The following is a 13,220-nucleotide window of genomic DNA, read 5'->3' on the forward strand; positions in this document are numbered from 1 at the left end:
GCATGACTGAGACAGGATCAGAGTGGGGGCTGAAGCTGGCAGTGAGAGGTGATGGGGGCCTCACCTGGTTGAGATAGGAGTGGATGGGAGAGACCCAGTAGAGACAGAATCCCCTGAAGGTGGTGTGGGATGAGCTTGGGGGTTTACGGGAAATGGAATTAAATGTGCTGCCACGTGTTTGGCTTAAGCCCCTACACGGATTTGATGCCACACGCTGCTGCGTAGGACATGCTGGTGTGTGTGTGTGTGTGTGTGTGTGTGTGTGTGGTGGGGAGATGACCTGGTAGATCTGGAGCTGGGACGGGGGTGGATCTGAGCTGGACCACGGAGGGGGCTGCACCCCAGCGCAGTGGCGGGCGAGCTGCTGAGGGCTGGTGAGACCCGTGCCCAGGATTCAGGGCACTGGCCAGGCTAGGTTCTTTCTGGCTGCTGCCTTGAAAGCTCTGAGACTGAAGACCTGTAGCCTTGTCTGTGCCACTTGGGTGGAGCCCTTTGCCCCTCACCCAGCATGCGTTTCTCTCCTCAAAACCACTGAACAGGGGCTTCCCTGGTGGCGCAGTGGTTGAGAGTCCGCTTGCCGATGCAGGGGCCACGGGTTCGTGCCCCGGTCCGGGAAGATCCCACATGCCGTGGAGCGGCTGGGCCCGTGAGCCATGGCCGCTGAGCCTGCGCGTCCGGAGCCTGTGCTCCGCAATGGGAGAGGCCACAACAGTGAGAGGCCCGCGTACCGCAAACAAACAAACAACAACAAAAAAAACACTGAACAGCATGAAGGAACGTTTTACAAAATGGAAAAGCGAATACGGCACCTCTTCCTCTTGTCCTGTGTTGTTTCTCTTTAGCCTCACTATCTAGTCCTCGTAGGAGGGAGTGGTGGGAGCTCCGGGGTCCCCGTGCCCCAGGCCTGACTCCTGGCTTCAGTGGTGGCTGACAGTATAACCCACGTTCTCGTCTGTGAAATGGGTATAATCATAGCATCTCTGTGTCTTACATGTTTGTTGCGTGGCCAGAGGACACAGTGAACGTAGAACTCTGAGCACAGTGCCTGCCATGCGTTTTGGAGTTTGTCACATTACCCTCGCTTGCACTGCTTTCCAGTTTGATGGATTTTTTTGTTTGTTTGTCTGTTTTGGTTTTTCTTTGCTTTTTATTTAATTAATTAATTAATTTAAACATCTTTATTGGAGTATAATTGCTTTACAGTGGTGTGTTAGTTTCTGCTCTATAACAAAGTGAATCAGTTATACATATACATATGTCCCCATATCTCCTCCCTCTTGCGTCTCCCTCCCTCCGACCCTCCCTATCCCACCCCTCCAGGCTGTCACAAAGCACTGAGCTGATCTCCCTGTGCTATGCAGCTGCTTCCCACTAGCTATCTATTTTACGTTTGGTAGTGTATATATGTCCATGCCACTCTCTCACTTTGTCCCAGGTTAGCCTTCCCCCTCCCCATATCCTCAAGTCCATTCTCTAGTAGGTCTGTGTCTTTATTCCTGTCTTACCCCTAGGTTCTTCATGACATTTTTTTTTCTTAAATTCCATATATATGTGTTAGCATACAGTATTTGTTTTTCTCTTTCTGACTTACTTCACTCTGTATGACAGACTCTAGGTCCATCCACCTCACTACAGATAACTCAACTTCGTTTCTTTTTATGGCTGAGTAATATTCCATTGTATATATGTGCCACATCTCCTTTATCCATTCATCTGTTGATGGACACTTCGGTTGCTTCCATGTCCTGGCTCTTGTAAATAGAGCTGCAATGAACATTTTGGTACATGACTCTTTTTGAATTATGGTTTTCTCAGGGTATATGCCCAATAGTGGGATTGCTGGGTTGTATGGTAGTTCTATTTTTAGTTTTTTAAGGAACCTCCATACTGTTCTCCAAAGTGGCTGTATCAATTTACATTTCCACCAACAGTGCAGGAGGATTCCCTTTTCTCCACACCCTCTCCAGCATTTATTGTTTGTAGATTTTTTGATGACCGGTGTGAGATGATATCTCATTGTAGTTTTGTTTTGCATTTCTCTAATGATTAATGATGTTGAGCATTCTTTCATGTGTTTGTTGGCAATCTGTATATCTTCTTTGGAAAAATGTCTATTTAGTTCTTCTGCCCATTTTTGGATTGGGTTGTTTGTTTTTTAGATATTGAGTTGCTTGTAAATTTTGGAGATTAATCCTTTGTCAGTTGCTTCATTTGCAAATATTTCCTCCCATTCTGAGGGTTGTCTTTTGGTCTTGTTTGTGGTTTCCTTTGCTGTGCAAAAGCTTTGAAGTTTCATTAGGTCCCATTTGTTTATTTTTGTTTTTATTTCCATTTCTCTAGGAGGTGGGTCAAAAAGGATCTTGCTGTGATTTATGTCATAGAGTGTTCTGCCTATGTTTTCCTCTAAGAGTTTGATAGTGTCTGACCTTACATTTAGGTCTCTAATCCATTTTGAGTTTATTTTTGTGTATGGTGTTAGGGAGTGTTCTAATTTCATACTTTTACACGTACCTGTCCAGTTTTCCCAGCACCACTTATTGAAGAGGCTGTCTTTTCTCCACTGTATATTCTTGCCTCCTTCATCAAAGATAAGGTGACCATACATGCGTAGGTTTACCTCTGGGCTTTCTATCTTGTTCCATTGATCTTTACTTCTGTTTTTGTGCCAGTACTATACTGTCCTGATTACTGTAGCTTTGTAGTATAGTCTGAAGTCAGAGAGCCTGATTCCTCCAGCTCCGTTTTTCTTTCTCAAGATTGCTTTGGCTATTCAGGGTCTTTTGTGTTTCCATACAAATTGTGAAATTTTTTGTTCTAGTTCTGTGAAAAGTGTCAGTGGTAGTTTGATGGGGATTGCATTGAATCTGTAGATTGCTTTGGGTAGTAGAGTCATTTTCACAATGTTGATTCTTCCAATCCAAGAACGTGGTGTATCTCTCCATCTATCTGTATCATCTTTAATTTCTTTCATCAGTGTCTTATAATTTTCTGCATACTGGTCTTTTGTCTCCTTAGGTAGGTTTATTCCTAGATATTTTATTCTTTTTGTTGCAGTGGTAAATGGGAGTGTTTTCTTAATTTCACTTTCAGATTTTTCATCATTAGTGCATAGGAACGCAAGAGATTTCTGTGCATTAATTTTGTATCCTGGTACTTTACCAAATTCACTTATTAGCTCTAGTAGTTTTCTGGTAGCATCTTTAGGATTCTCTGTGTATAGTATCCAGTTTGATGGATTTTTAACCCTTATTTTCCTTCTTCATCCTTAAGCCAGCGCCTTGAGATGGGCGTAATTAACTCACTGATTTTTTTTTAACTTCTGCTGCATCATTGAAGATCATCTAGTTCTTCTCTGACCTTACTTTGTAGATAAGAGGGCTAAGGATCAAAGGCCCTCTTAGGGACTTGGACACGGATCTCCTGAATTCCAGGCTTGGGTTTTTTTTGTTTTTTTTTTCCTGTCTTATGGGAGTTCTTCTCCATTTTAGTGTCCTGCTTTTACTGAGGAACAGGCTGAGACTTATAGCTGGGTGACTGGTGTCTGATCTCCATTGGGGTGGTCAGGGGAGAGTGTGGACCTTTGACTTGTGGGATCCAGGTCTGACCCAGCTCACTGCTCCTCTCTGTCTCTTTCAGAATTGGGGTCTCACCTGGCCTGGAAGGTCTATCTTCCTCATGGAGGTGTCTTTCAAGTTCTGGGATCTGCCATCACCTCCAGGCAGCCTTCCCACCCCTGCGCCAGGCTGACCCTTCTCTGTTGTCCTGGGGTCTTAGCCTCCTCTCCATCCCTTACCATCTGCTTTGGTAACTGTCTTTTTTTTTTTTTTTTTAATTATTTATTTTTGGCTGCATTGGGTCTTCATTGCTGCGCATGGGCTTTCTCTGTAGTTGCGTCTAGCAGGGGCTACTCTTTGTTGTGGTGCGCAGGCTTCTCATTGCGTTTTCTTCTTTTTTGTTGCACAGCACAGGCTCTAGGCGCTCGGGCTTCAGTAGTTGTGGCGCATGGGCTCAGTAGTTGTGGCTCGCGGGCTCTAGAGCTCAGGCTCAGTAGTTGTGGCTCACGGGCTCTAGAGCTCAGGCTCAGTGGTTGTGGTGCATGTGCTCAGTAGTTGTGGCTCACGGGCTCTAGAGCGCAGGCTTAGTAGTTGTGGTGCACGGGCTTAGTTGCTCCGCGGCATGTGGGATCTTCCCAGACCAGGGCTCGAACCCGTGTCCCTTGCATTGGCAGGTGGATTCTTAACCACTGCGCCACTAGAAGAGTCCTGGTAACTGTCTGCTCTTCCTTTCAACTGTGCGTTCTGTGCCGGCAGCGAGGGGTTTGCCGTCTCCAGGCCCCTCGTGCCTCTCTTGGTCTTGGGACCTAGTAAGACTTGGTAAATGCTTGGTGAGTGAATGAATGCAGTGAATTGTATCACAGTTGTTATTGGACAGCGTTCAGTCCTGCTCCTCTCAGCCTTTCCTGCCTTCTCAGAGGAAAACGTGGCAGAGAAGTTCCCAGAAGTTCCCGGAAGTACGAGCCCAGAGGGAAGTAGTACCCTTCGCTAGTCGTTATTTTTCCACTCAGAAGTCTGTCCCTGTTTTTGAGCAGCATTTACGATATTAAGACCAATTTTTCCTACCCCCTCCCTGCGTCTCCCCAGTTCTGGGTTCATTCAGGAAATGTTCATTCAGCGGGTGCATACCTGCCCCCGCCGTGCGCCAGACCTTTTTAGGCACTTGGGGACCCTTCAGGGAACCATCTGTTGGGGAGGAAGCTGATCGAGCAAGGAGTCCGGTTGGCTGGAGGCAGAGGCAGCGAGGCCTTGGGTCTGGCCCAGTCCTGGCCGTTCGCTCCACTTCTCTGGCCCTCAGTTTGCACACACGTGGAGTGAGCAGTTAGATTAAAAACATCTTCGGAGTCTCTTTCCAGTAACTCTCGTCGAGGGCAGGGGGCCAGTGGAGAGTGGATGTGTCGCCACCGTCAAGGAGTTCACGGCCAGTGGAGGGGAAAACCGGGCCAGAATTGGGGAAGGAGAGCCACAGGTGTAAGGGGCAGGGCGGTGGGACCAGCAGGGCACAGCACAGCAGTCGGGGTGGCAGAGGGGGACGGAGAAAGTTATGCCCGCGCCGGGTCTGAGGATAGCAGCGTCTGCCAGGAGGCTTTTTCTCCGGTTATCCTTCCAGACTCGGGGGGCCTTGTGCCCCACAGTGGGCCCGCTCTCCACGTCAGAGCGGAGGGCAGCAGTTCTTTCATTCAAAGGTGGCCGTGTCTTTTCCTGCCCCATTCTCAGCTCGCAGGTACAGCCGCCCACAACCCAAGGCACCGATGGGTCCGGAATCAGACGATGGAGGTTCTCAGGATGCTCTCGACCCTGTTGGGCTTCACACCTCCATCCTGAGTTGGCACGGGCTTCCTTCCTACGCTGGAGGCGAGGGTCCCATATTAGTTTTCTATGGCTGCCAAAACAAATGACTCTAAACTAGATGGTTTAAAACCCTGGGCATGTATTCTCTTACAGTCTGGAGGCCAGAATTCTGAAGTCAACGCGTTGGCAAGGTCGTGCTCCCTCCGGAGTCTGTAGGGGAGAATCTTTCTTTGCCTCTTCCGGCTTCTGCTGGCTACAGGCATTCCTTGGCTCGTGGCTGCATAGAACGGTGTAGGAAGGACTTTCATGGAAACCCCTTGTCTGTTGAGTTTGACCTTGTCTCTTTTGGTTCACGGCAGGTAAACCCTGCTGGTGGGGACATCAGAGTGTCGTCCTCCTTTCTCTCCCTGGGATGTGCTCAGACTCCTTTCCCGCCATCACAGGTCCCTGATCCACAGCAGGTATGCTGGCTGGCTGACCCAGCCCGAGCCCCAGGCCCCTCACCCCCAGAAGTGGACCCCCCCCCCCCGGTAGGCCGCTGGATGCCAGCTTTGGCAGGCTAATTGGAGGGTGGCACTGACAGCTCCTCGGGTAATGAGTGTTTGTTTCTGGAGGCTCCTGGGACATCACCCCGGGCTGATTGTTGGTTGTGTGCTTTTTACAGAGATGGGCATCCACCCACCGTGACAAAGGGAGAGGTCAGAAGGAGGGCAGGGCCTTTCCTCCCATGGAAAACCAGACCTGAAGCCTCCAGTGGGAGATAAGGAATGAACTGGGCAATGAATCAGGAGGCAGGGAGGTCCACTCGCAGCGGGCTCGGTGGAGGGGTCAAGCGAGGGGAGGACTCTGGGATTAGTCCATGAAGCCTGGGTCTCTGTCTCCTCCCCTCTCCCCCCATCCCCCCGGTCCCAATCTGGGGCACAAAGTAGGCTTGAAACACACTATTGGTGGAAAGGAAGATAAATGGCAGAGGCTAGGGTGGGCGCCGCCCTGAGAAGGTGGGCCGTTCACCACAAGGTGTGTGATCCGGACGGAACCACAGGGTCTGCACGTGGCCCTGCCCAGCCCCTGACATGCGGCTTGGTCTGGCTGAGTCCAGGGCATGCTCTGTGGCCCTGCTAAGAACGAGGCCACTTCAGGGAGGGTTCACACTGTGTCTTCCCTGCCCACTTGGAGACATCTCCCAAGGAAGGGGCAGCTTCCCTGGTCACTGCTACACGTTCCATAAAGACAAAAAGGAAAAGTGCCACGTGCTGCAAGACCCCTTTCCATCTCAGGTTCACACATCTGGGCGAGGAGAGGAGCTCGCGCTCGGGGCTTCTGAAACTCGCTCAAGGTCACACAGCAGGGTCGATGGGAAATCTGTGAGCACGTGGAGGCCTCGTTTATGGACTAGAAAAGTCTCGTTTTGGACTTCCCTGGCGGTCCAGTGGTTAAGACTCTGCGCTTCCACTGCAGGGGGCGCGGGTTCGATCCCCGGTCGGGGAACTAAGATCCCACATGCCCTGTGGTGTGGCCAAAAAAGAAAAAAAAAAGTCTGCCTGCTCTCTTTGCCACAACTAACATTTATTGATGCCTGTGGATGTGCCTGGGCGCTTCCTTGTGAGGCTGCTCTGGGGTTGGCAGGCCTGGCATCCCTTGACCTTGGAGTGCCTGGTCACTTTCCACGCTGTCCTCCTCTGTTCACGTCTGTGCCCGGCCAGCAGTCACACACAGGAGAGCAGGAGAGTGGGGCTTGAGAAATGTCTGTGGAAGGACTACCTGGCTGATTGGACAAACGGATTCCATGGAGTTTTCCAAATGGCGGCTGGGGAGAAGTCCGGGATCTTTCAGAAACCGGGCAGAGGCTCTTGCAGACGCCCAGGAGCGCATGCACACCCAGGAGTGCATACACACCTTTGTCTGTGATACCTGCCCACCTGTTCTCTTAGGGAACAGGCTCTGTGTTCAACTGTCCCTTCTAACAGGTGCAGATCTGGGGACCTCTGTTGTCCAGACACCCTGGATCTGGGTGCCTCTTGAGTGCAGAGCTCGGGGCCCGTTGTGGGGTGGGGTGGCCCCCTTTCAAAAAATACCATTAAGAGGAGAAGAATGGGTCTGGGGACACAGTGGTAGGGGCTTCACTGAAAACCCTTTCATCCCTTCTGTGCTTCAGATTGGTTTGTTGTTGTGAATGCAGCTCAGACTTCCAGACATGAGGGCCAGGCTGGCACGTGCAGCCTCTCTGGTCTTACAGATATGCTGTGTGTCCTTGCTCCGTCAGGGACTCTGCGTTAGGGACTGTAATGTGTCCCTGTTAACTGAAGATGCTGGGAGGTGACAGCTAACCCGGACGCTGGTTTAGGAGAAAGCTGGCCAGGGGAGCATATCTGGGAGGTTGTGGTGAAGGAGGTATGGTGGGTGGAATGTGTACCCCGTAAAGGTATGTTCACATCCTAACCCTCAGTACCTGTGAGTGTGACCTTGTTTGGAAGTAGGGTCTTTGCCAATGCCATCGAGTTAACGTGAGGTCATATTGGAGTAGGGTGAGCCCTGAGTCCAGTGCATGGTGTTTTTATAAGAGAAAGGGCGCGCGCGTGCACACACACACACACACACACACACACACACAGACAAAGGCCATGTGAGGATAGAGGCAGATTGCACTCTGCATCTCCTAGCCAAGGAACACCAAGGATTGCCAGCAAACCGGAAGCTAGGAAGAGGCCGGCAAGGATGCTTCTCTAGAGCCTTCTGAGAAAGCATGGCCCTGCTGACAGCTTGATTTTGGACTGTGAAAGAATTGATTTTTTGGTTGTTTTAAGCCACCTGGTTTGTGGTCATTTGTTACCTAGGAGCCCCTAGGAGCCTAACACAGAAGGGAATCCATTCTGTCCCAGGCAGGGGCTTTCCCAGACTCTATTTAGGGCCTGCAGTTGTAGGCTGATAAGTGCACCTTCCTTATTTGCCTCTGCTGATATGACCTGGCATTCCCTCATTCAGTCATTCATTATCATTGGGCAGTTATACTGTCATGGGGTCTGTTGTGAAATCCGCTGAAAGCCGTTCTTCCCTATACTCGTCATTCAAGTCTCCAGCCTGTAGTCTGCTTCAGCCAGGTGGTAGCCCCATCCTCTGGCTCTCCTACCTCCTTACCCTGATTCACGCCTTTCTTCTCGGCGTGGGGGCTTCTGACCTGCCTAAAACCTGCCCATCCTTCTCAGGCGCAGACCGCTCCCAGATACCTTCTGGGATCTCTCAAGGGCTCCCCGCCCCACCCAGAAGCCCAGCAGCCCTCTGAGTCGGACCACCTGTGGCTCTAGTCCTCGGGTTGGCATCTGGTTGTGCAGACGTGCCCCCTGGCTTACTGTGAGCGCTCTGCAGACGCTTTCTCATTTACCCCTCAGAGCCGCTCTGGGGTGGGGGGTCCGTTCATCATCCCTGCTCTGCAGAGGAGGACCAGACAGGGGCGAGCCCGGCTCATAACGTGTCTGCGAGCAGATGGCATTCACGCCCAGGTCTGCCCGGCCTCCCAGGCTGCCCCCTGAAGCCCATCCCCGTGGCCCCCACCCTGTGCCCAGCCCCTGCGGAGGTGGCCCCACTCCTCACTGCTTAGAGGGGTTTTCACGAGCTCTCGATCTGTCTGGGGTTGTTTCTGAGGGCTTTAGGGATATCTGGATTAGGTGAGCTCTTAAGAGGGTGGATTGTGTCTTTACCCATGGAGATTCTCGCCCCGCCCCACCCCCGGGCTGGCATAGAGCAGGGGCCCGATAATGTAGGTGACCGAAGGGAGGAATCAAAGGAGGAACAACCCTGGAACCAGGGCACCGGAGTGTCGCACGGGAGAGCCTGGCCTCTGGAACCCACGACGCTCCAAGATCCGGCTCTGTCGCATGACCTTGGGCAAGGTAGCTGCCCTCTCATGCCTCACCTTCCTCATCTGTAAAATGGGGATAAGAGTAGCGTCAACCCCAAAAGCCTACGGAGAGGGTTCCAGGTGTTACTGTGGCTAAGTCACGGAAGGTTCTTAGCCGCCTGTCAGTGTGATAAAAATGGGGGCTCTTGGGTTGAAGCCCAGGCAGAGTCTGTTGAGGGTTCTTTAAGAATGGAGGTGGAAGAGCAGTGGCCTGGCCTTTGAACAGTCTTGCAGTGAGACCTCCAGGCAGGCCAGAGTATTGCAAAGGGCCCAGCGAGCCCCTCTCCTCTCAGGCAAAGCAAGACTGAGCGCCGTGGTGCTGCTCCCTTCTCTGGGGAGGGAGGGCACCCTCGTCCCGGGCAGCCCTACAGATTCCTCAGCAGCTCTCGCTTCACCTCTGGGGCCGAGGTGGAGGCAACAAGGCTGGAAGCCTGCGTGCTGCGGGGAGGAGTGTTGACTTTCGTGCAGGAAGAGTGGCCCCCGTATCTCCCTTCAGTGGCATTTCATGCCAACCACAGCGCCTGCCACGTTGGTTGAGAGCCTGGCCCGGGGCACTTTCCCAGCCCCTCTGCTGGGAGGGCTTTGCCCGTTTCACAGATGAGGGTCTGCGGGGGCTCAGGTTCAGAGGTGTGGTCCTCCTGCAGTTTACACCCGCCTCCTCCAGAGATGCTGGGCTCGCGCCCTCTGAAATCAGTGCCGCTCCCGGAGGCCTGTCTGCTGTCACTGCGCCAGGGACGCACAGGGAGTTCTCAGATGATGGGAAGGAGGCTGAGGTTGGGCAGGGACCGCCCGGGGACTTGTGTTTACTGCCGGCCCATCAGTGTCACTGCCCGCGCTGGGCAGGTGCTTCCCAGTGGCCTCTGCTGGGCAGGCGCTCAGCTGGTCCAGTCCACTGCCTTGCAGGAAGTCACCAGGCCGAGCAGGAGGGCAGAGAGCCGGGCAACTCCTTGCCATCTGCCTGTCACTCAGAGAGTGCTTGATGGTTCCAAAAGGAGCTGCTGAACCATGCCCTAAAGAGATGAAGAAAGGCTCCTGCCTCACGCGCTCTCGGGCTTGGGGGTTTGGAAGAGAAATCACTGGTTGCTCTCGCCTGAGTTAGATGTGCCCCAGGCCAGTGGCACAGTGGATTCCGCTTCACAAAACAGCTGTACCAGCGCCCCACCCGCAGTGAATCGGATATATTGATAATTGCGCTGGGAGGGACCGGGATGTCTGGGCGTTTTGAAGCAACCAGGTGATCTGAATGTCAGCCAGGGTTGAGCTGCATTTGGTCACTTACAAGTGTGCCCTCCCTTGCCACCTAGGCACACGTGGTCTGTGAAGACCTCAGACGGATCTATCAGACGAGGTGACTCCGGAATGAGAGTAATGGTGAGAGCCAGGAGTGAGTGAGTGCCTCCGGCTGGCTGCCAGGCGCTGTGCTGAGTGTGTGTATTTCTCTCAGTCCTCACCGTGCCCCTCTGAGGAAAGTTCTGGAAAAATCCCCATTTTATGGATGCGAAAACCTGAGGTCACAAGGGTGAAATACGTACCCAGAAGCACAGGGCTGGTAGGGTTGGAGTTGGGCTGTCCACCTGGGACTTCAAAGTGCTGACCGCTAGCTCAACCGCCCCTGCCCGGACTGTGGGCGGGGACAGCGGTGCACTGAGATCGCTGTGGCTCTGGAAATCCCATCTGGATCCTACCCTACAGAAAACGAAAGCTCCAAGAGACCTGGAGCACCACGTGTAGAAACTCGTCTAAGTTGCCTTTTTGAGAAATACCTAGCTGAGGAAGTTCAGTATTTAAATGAGCAGGGTTTTGTGTTTTAGGAAGACGGACATTTGCATATACACAGATCCAGGGGTTTCTATTCCTGTTTGAGAGCTGTGGGCATGGCGGGGAAGAGCCAGACTGACTCTCAGAAAGCTGAGATGATCAGATGCTGTCGGCCGACGTTGCTGATATGTGGCCCCGTTGGTGTCTACGTTTTCCATGTTCTGCCTAGAGCTCGCATTTCTTTGCGTGTATCCTCACATGCCTCTGGGTTTGATCGTTTCTCATACCCTGGGTGCTGTTTCTAGTGCAGCAGAGTTCCACTCACTCCTTTCCCATACGTTATTGAAGTTTGACCAATAAAAATCTTCATCATCATCATCATCATCGAGATCATTGTCATTTATTGCACAGACAGCACTGTGATTCCCAAGAACAGAAATGGATGAGAAAATGAAATCACTAACCACCCTTCCCCTGACCAATCAGATTTGCATTCAGATATCTGATATGTGTGTCCATACATTAACTTAGGATTTGATACAGGCATAGGTGTAGGGAATATTCTGTAATCTGACATTATATCCTAAGCATTTTTCCATTTTGTTCAAGCACCTTACTAATGACCATTTTTAAAGAAGTTCACCAAGTCGATACATCATCTTCTAAACCAGTCCTCTGTTGTGCCAAAGGAAGGTTCCTAGTAGTTTGCTGTAATGTTGACACTTAAGGGTGCTTTGCGCGGCTTTCTGCATATAACTCTTCTGTTCTTGGAAAATCCTCTGGACAGATTCTCAGCAGAAGGATTATTGAGTAAAAAGGCACAGTTTTATGACTCTCGACCCATATTGCCAAGTTACTCTCAAATAAGGTTTTTTTTTTTTTTTTTAACATCTTTATTGGGGTATAATTGCTTTACAATGGTGTGTTAGTTTCTGCTTTATAACAAAGTGAATCAGTTATACATACACATATGTTCCCATATGTCTTCCCTCTTGCGTCTCCCTACTCAAATAAGGTTTTTGACACTAGTCCCACCAACATGTGGCCATGCCCGTTTCACTACAACTTCATCAACGCCCGGTATCATTAGCTTAAAAACATTATAATTCAGTTGATGCTGAACAGTCTCCTGTTGACGTTCTTCATACTTTTTTATCCCTAATGAGGCCAATTGTTTTTCTGTGTTTGTTTCATCTGCTTGTTTACCATCTGTCTTGGGGAATGCGGGTGCGGGCTGCTCTTCCAGCCAGATTCGTGACTTTCCGTGTGGACGCCTTCAAGTTGAGCCAGTTGCAACGCGGCCTTTACTTAAAACGAGTGAGCTTCAAAATTGAGCCTTTGTGTGAACTGCTGATGGGCACATGGGCTCCTGGGCTTGGAGGCTGGGATTGAAACTCCCCGCTCCTCACGTGCACCGTGGAGTTCTGTGCGCGATCTGAACTTGCCCTTGTGGGCTTCAGGACTTCAGACTTCGTATTTGTCCCCATAGATTTGTTTACTGAACAAGGCAGGATTTGTCTTCGGAAAGCTCTGCGACATGGCTTTCAACTATTTTTGGGCTTCCTAGCTTCAAAAAAGAAATGAAGAAAAGTCTCAGTGTTTCCTGTTAAGTCGCTTTATTTGTGGTGCTGTTTGTGTTTCTAGATTGCTTTCTCTGATTCTTCTCTTCTTCACCTTGCCACATCCTGTGGGGCTGGGAGGCTCCCCCAAGCCCTGTTTAGCACTCCCTGTCTGTCGTCGGGTGCCTGGAGTCCTCGTCTGGCTCTCCAGCTGGAACCTTCCTCCCCAGGATGCCTGAGGCCAGTTGGGAGATGCCAGGATGGATTTTAAAGAGCCTTGTTGTCCCTAAGGAAGAGCAAAGCTTATGTTTTGGGGGTTGTAGGAGTGCCTACATTCAACTCAGGGGGAATAATTGGATGGGAGTTGGAATTTCAGTTTAGACTTAGAGAATCTTAGAGTGACAAGAAACCTCCAAGGTTATCCCCTCCACAGTGTTTCTGCGGGTGGTGTCACTGTTGCTTGCATCCCACCCATGCTGGACAACCTGTGTTTTTCTTGTTGAATAAAACAAGGTCGTACAGACCTAATGTTCTTAAAACAAAAGTGTGGGGGGGGGGGCTTCCCTGGTGGCTCAGTGGTTGAGAGTCCGCCTGCCGATGCAGGGGACACGGGTTCGTGCCCCGGTCTGGGAAGATCCCACATGCCGCGGAGCAGCTGGGCCC

The 13,220-nt window shown here is 51.2% G+C and overlaps 2 long non-coding RNA genes across 4 annotated transcripts in view; one reads left to right on the plus strand and one right to left on the minus strand.

The window, feature by feature from the left end:
- LOC117199656 (uncharacterized) overlaps positions 1-13,220 on the plus strand; it is a 372,975-nt gene that overhangs the window by 119,523 nt on the left and 240,232 nt on the right. The gene's annotated exons all lie outside the window — the stretch shown is intronic.
- LOC125961639 (uncharacterized) overlaps positions 1,791-13,220 on the minus strand; it is a 224,384-nt gene continuing 212,954 nt past the window's right edge. The window contains exon 2 of the long non-coding RNA XR_007472617.1: positions 1,791-1,880. This is a non-coding gene — a long non-coding RNA (uncharacterized LOC125961639). The remainder of the gene's footprint in view (positions 1,881-13,220) is intronic.

The sequence above is a fragment of the Orcinus orca genome, chromosome 17 (assembly GCF_937001465.1).
Source record: "Orcinus orca chromosome 17, mOrcOrc1.1, whole genome shotgun sequence".
Taxonomy (NCBI): domain Eukaryota; kingdom Metazoa; phylum Chordata; class Mammalia; order Artiodactyla; family Delphinidae; genus Orcinus; species Orcinus orca.